Source organism: Chlorocebus sabaeus, chromosome 8 (genome assembly GCF_047675955.1).
Source record: "Chlorocebus sabaeus isolate Y175 chromosome 8, mChlSab1.0.hap1, whole genome shotgun sequence".
Classification (NCBI taxonomy): Eukaryota; Metazoa; Chordata; class Mammalia; order Primates; family Cercopithecidae; genus Chlorocebus; species Chlorocebus sabaeus.
In genome coordinates this window covers 22,680,937-22,687,160 of record NC_132911.1, presented here as the reverse complement: position 1 = coordinate 22,687,160, position 6,224 = coordinate 22,680,937, and positions in this window count along the sequence as shown.

Genomic DNA, 6,224 nt, shown 5'->3' with positions numbered 1-6,224 from the left:
TTTTTCTATTTCTTATATTGCAAGCTCCATCTCTACTGGTATGTGCATTTAATGACATCTAACTACAGATGCCGCATAGCCACAGTGGTTTACCTTATAGCTTTTTAACTTTAGAATGGGATTATCTGGTTATTAGCTGTATTTTCAGTTTAGGATATTTCTGAGTTAATGATGAGATTATCAAGACATAGTCCTATGCTAAGTCATGAGCATATGGATTTATGAGGGTTCGACTTAGAGTTTTGAGCTTTAAGATGGGATTATTGGGGCTTACCCCACCTTAATTAGAGAAACATTTGTATTGCTTATTACTGTATGCTGTATTATCTATTTTCCGATTTTTGTATAATGATGTAAGCATGGAAAAACTCTAGGAAATGCACTTATTAGGCTGTTTACATGGGTTCCCTGGGGGTGCAAATCAGCAGTCAAAAATGACTAGAAATATAACTAGTGACGAAGGGAGAAATCCTCCCTCCGTGGGAGGCACTGACTGTGTTCCAGTTCTCCCTCCTACGCCCTGAGACTGGACGAGGGTTTGATGACTGGCAACTTCTCAGGGGGCCAGCCTGTCTTACTTGATAATTTTAGAGGTATATAGCCGTATTTATTGATAAGTAGACGTTTACATATGCCCAGGATTTTGAAGAGCATGGTATCTTTGGGAAGCCATGTGTCTGATTTGTCCTGCTGGGACAGTCATGGAACTGCATCTTCCTACGTGTCCACAGCAGATGAAGACAGAACTAAGTTAGATCCGAGACTGTGAAGAGTTTCTCTTTCAAGCGCCATTACCGTTGAACATTAGTGAATCTTGGGCCTCCTTTGGGCTCAGGGCAGAGCAGGTGTTTATCTGCCCCAGCATGTGCCATGGCATCAGGAGGGAAGAGTGGACAGTGCTTGGGAATGGTGTGAAATGTTTGCTGACTCAGGAGTGGATGGGCCCCTCTCGCTTCTGGTGGTCTGTGACCCCAAGTCCCTGGGCTGCATTTTAGGGTAGAGATTCCTGAGCTGCATTTTAGGGTACAGATTCCCTATTTGAGTCGCTTGGCTTCTCTGTAAGCATCTGACTCATCTCAGTAATACCAATTCTTAAACACTGTGACAACGGGACCTCAAATGGCCGACACATTTGTCCTTGTGTCACGTTCCATTATTTTATTTAAGAACCTCAGTAATCATTGTAGCCTCTTTCCAGCAAACCCTTCTCTACAGTAGTCCAGTCGTGGTAGGATAAATTACACATGTAGTCATTCTAGGGGTTTCAGTCTTTTCCATCTCAAGGCATTGTGTGTTTTGTTCTGGGACTGGTTTGGCTGGGACAAAGTTAGAATTGCCTGAAGATCACACATTCAGAATGTTGTGTCTGTGGAGTTTTAGGAGGGGATGGCCTTTCTGGTCTTCGCACTTCCATCCTCTCCCACTTCCATCTGGCATCCCACGCGTTGTTCCCTGCACTTCTGGAAGGCACAGGGTGCTGCTGCCTCCTGGTCTTTGCCTTTGCTGGGCCTTCAGTGCAGGACACTCAGCCTCAAAGCTCAGAGGCAGGCAGTCCGGACCCAGCTCCCTTGTCCCTTCCTCAGAGGCCTTCCTTGAAGATGCATCTAGACTATCAACCTTATCAGTGTTTAAGCTTATTCCTTTAAAGTAAGCTTCCTGAGAACTTGAAGTTGTTGGAGTTTTGGGGGCTTGGATATTTGTTTAGGTTTTGCTTTATACCCAGGCCAAATAGGACATAACACCTGGTTATGTATGAAATGCTATGTTTATGACCAAAATAAATGTGAAACCTCATATAAAAAGAGGTGTGGTGTTCATTTATTTCCATCCTCCCCTCCTCTTGTGACACAGCTCTGATTGACAGGAGGCTAGGGCTTCCTTCCTGCTGGGATTCCTTCCTTGTCCCTTCTCTGCCTTCGGGTTTGGCCTGCCTGGGGGTGGGGTGGGAGGTTGGGGGGCTGGAGGTGGGGAGGGGTCGAGGTTCCTGAGTATAACTCCCTAGATTTTAAAGGACCAGGTTCTTGGACACTGGAATTTGCACGCACCTCCTCCCTGTTTCTCTCCTGTCTGCCCCTCCCTCTGGAGAGAGGGACAGCAGCCCTTGCCTGCATCCCCATCAGTAGACCCAGGTTGCTCAGCCCTACAGGCACTTGGGAGACCCATTTCCCGCTCCCCTTACCCTGGAGGACCCGCTCTCCCTCTCACCCACAGCTCACGGGAGGCCCAGGCATGCCCCCATGCTGTCTGCCTTCCCCAGAGGGGAGGTGGGGCTGCTCCGGGCTACCCACTGCTTCCCTCTTGTGCTGCCCATGGCCTCACTTGGAGCCCTGGGCTGGGTGAGCTGCATGGAGGCTGAGCAGCCTGTAGAGGGCAGCACACGCCGGAGCTTGCCTGCCAGCTGCTCTGGAGGCTGTGGAGGGGAGGCGGCCACAGCCCTGGAGACCTGGACCGGGACAACATGGCTTCCCCAGGGTTGGAGCTGCTTGTGTTGCCACCGCCTGCTCTCTCTCGAAGATTTAACCCCTGATCTCCAGGTCTTGGTGCCACGCAGCCGTGGCCGAAGTGGTCTTTGTTTCAAGTTTCAAGTTTGCTCTATCCCAGACCTAACCAGGGTTTTCTTGGAGCCCACCCCAGGGCCAGTCCCTCTCAGCTAGAACAACTTTTTCAGGCCAAGTGACTCCTGAGCTCTGAGCCCACAGCCCCACTGCCTCCTGGCTCTGCCCCTCCTCCATGGGACTGCATCTTTTACACCTAAAAAGGATGTGGGCAGTGAAATTTGGGTCAGGGTTAGAAAACAGCATGTTGGGAGGCTGAGGTGGGCACATCACGAGGTCAAGAGATCGAACCCTCCTGGCTAACGCGGTGAAACACCATCTCTAGTAAAAATACAAAAAATTAGCCGGGCGTGGTGGCAGGCGCCTGTAGTCCCAGCTACTCCAGAGGCTGAGGCAGGAGAATGGTGTGAACCCAGAAGGCGGAGCTTGCAGTGAGCTGGGATGGCGCCTCTGCACTCCAGCCTGGGAGACAGAGCGAGACTTCATCTCAAAAAAAAAGAAAAGAAAACAGAAAGGGGCAATTTTGGCCCAGCTTTTGCCCCATGGGGGTTGGGGGCTACGTTCCTCCAGTCCCACCCTCCTCCTCTCTGGACCAACCCTGCTTTTCCTCCTGCTCCATTCTCCCTCTTCTTCTTCCCTTTATCTTACCCAGCAGTAAGTAAGTGTCACAGGGGAGAGACAGATTTTCTGGGCCAGTGGCACGAAGACAGTGTGGTGATTCCTCAGGGACTAGAACTAGAAATACCATTTGACCCAGCAATCCCATTACTGGGTATTTACCCAGTGGATTATAAATCAGGCTACTATAAAGACACATGCACACGTATGTTTACTGTGGCACTATTCACAATAGCAAAGACTTGGAAGCAACCCAAATGTCCATCAATAATAGACTGGATAAAGAAAATGTGGCACATATACACCATGGAATACTATGCAGCCAAAAAAAGGGTGAGTTCATGTCCTTTGCAGGGACATGGATGAAGCTGGAAACCATCATTCTCAGCAAACTATCACAAGAACAGAAAACCAAACACCGCATGCTCTCTCTCATAAGTGAGAGTTGAACAGTGAGAACACACGGACACAGGGAGGAGAACGTCACACATCGGGGCCTGTCATGGGGTGGGGGTTGGGGGGAGGGATCTCATTAGGAGAAATACCTAATGTAAATGACGAGTTGATGGGTGCAGCACACCAACATGGCACATGTATACCTATGTAACAAGCCTGCACATTGTGCACATGTACCCTAGAACTTAAAGTATTATAACAATAATAATAATAATAAAAGATTTTTCCAAAACAGTTGTAGGTAAAGAAAAGCAGATTTATGGCCAGGTGCAGTGACTCATGCCTGTAATCCCTGCACTTTGGGTGGCCAAGGCGGGTGGATTACCTGAGGTCAGGAGTTCAAGAAGAGCCTGGCCAACATGGTGAAACCCTGTCTCTACTAAAAAATACAAAAATTAGCCGAACTTGTTGGCGCATGCCTGTAATCCCAGCTACTCAGAAGGCTGAGACAGGAGACTTGCTTGAACCCTGGAGGTGGAGGTTGCAGTGAGCCGAGATCGCACCATTGCACTCTAGCCTGGGCAGCAAGAGTGAAGTTCCATCTCTAAATAAATAAATAAATAAATAAGAAAATAAAGTAGATTTATTAGAGAAAGTAGGAAAACGTGTAGCAAGGAGGCAATGGGCAAGCCCGCAGAAGAGGAGCTGACTGCGAAGTGACAAAGGCTTGTTGGAGATTTTATAGGCTAGCGTTTACGACGACTGTTGAAGAGGGGTTTGTGCAGTATTGATAAGCCAAGGTTGCAGTGAGCCAACCTGCAGGTGTCTGATGATAGCTGAGTGTGGGAAGATTGTGAGTTATTTGCTCAGGAGAGCTCTGTATCCTGGACCATGAAGAAAGGCAGACTTATGTAAACCATGAAAATCGGAGACAGGTTGAAGATGCGCACCCATGACATAGCCACAGGAGCTTTTGATGACATGGCCCAAGGTGGTCAGAGCACCGTTTGGTTTTATACTTTGTTTTTGTTGTTGTTGTTATTGTTGTTTTGGAGACAGAGTCTCGCTCTTGTTGCTCTATTCACCTAGGAACAACGGTCTACAAACTAAGTAGCTCTTGGTCAGTCAGTAAAGAGCTGTGTATAGGGAAGTGTCCAGATGACCCTAGAATCCAGCAGCTCCTCACCCAGTTCTAGAGTCAGTCTGAGAGGAACAGAGGCTCCCTGCTCATGAGTGTCTCCTCTTTGCCTTCCTTAGGCACCAGGATCGCATATAAACGATTTCCATTTTGTAAGAGAACTCTTCTGGGACTGCCCTCCCCGTTACAGCTTTTCCAAGATCACTGAAGACATCACGAGTTTTTCAGGTTTCAAGATTATTTTATGTCTTTCAGTCACAGGGGGAGCTTCAGTTAGTGTTCCATCGCAAGCTTGTAAGTCCCTCTGAAATGGAAACTTTATAGTCTAAAGGCCCAGTTCCCGGGAGGTGCTCACAGCCTTTTGCCATTAGCCCTAGTCAGTGTCCCACATAGGGCACAGAGACTGCGTCGTCACCTGCAGTCTGGTTTCTAGTCTACACTGTGTGGTCCAGCCTCCAGGGCCAAGGGGCCTGAGGTGCTCTAAAGACCTTCCTGCAGGCTTTGGTGGCTCTGCATTAATGCTGTCAGTCTTCCTGAAGTCCCTGTCTTCTCACTCCCTGCCTGGATCTGCACCCAGCACACATTCCTGACCCCAGAAACTCCTCCATGCCACGGAGACCTGGCACACATTTCTGATCCTAACTCAGGGCCTGGGGCCTGGCAGGTGCTCAGGGTGCTCCATCGCTCAAATCCAAGCCTGTGGAGAGGATGACATTTCAATCCCAGCTTTCTCATGAGCCATAAAACCTTAGTTTCTATAGTGCTATCCTCTTCTATCCACCATGTGAGGGGTCAGGAGCCGACTGACCCCAAGGGTCTAGGAGTCGTGCCATTGACCTGAGTGCCTAGGCTCACAAGTTGGCACCCTTCAATACCACACATTGGGTCTGTCCTCACAGCGGCAGTGTGCTTAACTCGATGGGGAGGTAAGTAGCCCAAGGTCAGACAGCTGGACCTGGGTAGAAACTAGACTTGGGGACAGGCTTTGGAAGCCACTCCCCTGATTCCCCTGTCCCCATGGGGCCTCAGTACTAGAGCCCTCAAGGCTGGTCAGGGACTGTTTGTGCTTTGACCATGCAAAGGGTGCCAGGCTGTGGCTGGGGATGCCCCTGTCTTTCCTCTCCCTCCTACCTACTCCTCAGCCTCTGCACGTGGCCGTCATGGCCTCTGTGTCCTTCATTCTGTCCACTCATGCGCTCACTGAGTCCCTCCTTGGTGCCAGGCACCTGCTACTGAGGGGTGCCAAGCCCCTGCCAGAGAAGCTTGGTGCTGGGTCACAGCTGCAAGGGGGCTGGAGGCAGTGGCATCAGAGCAGTGGTCAGTGAGGCCGCTGTTGGGGGAGGGAGTGGGAGCAGAAGCTAAGAGTGGACTGAAGTCCTTAAGCCAGGAAGTAGTTCAGGGTTTAACAAGAGGAGAGACAGGCGTCCCGGGGAGGGAGCAGGCTCAGGACAGGCCTCCAGTGCCTCCTCTGAACCTCACTACCCCGACTACAGCAGCGCAGTGGGAAGCACCTCAGC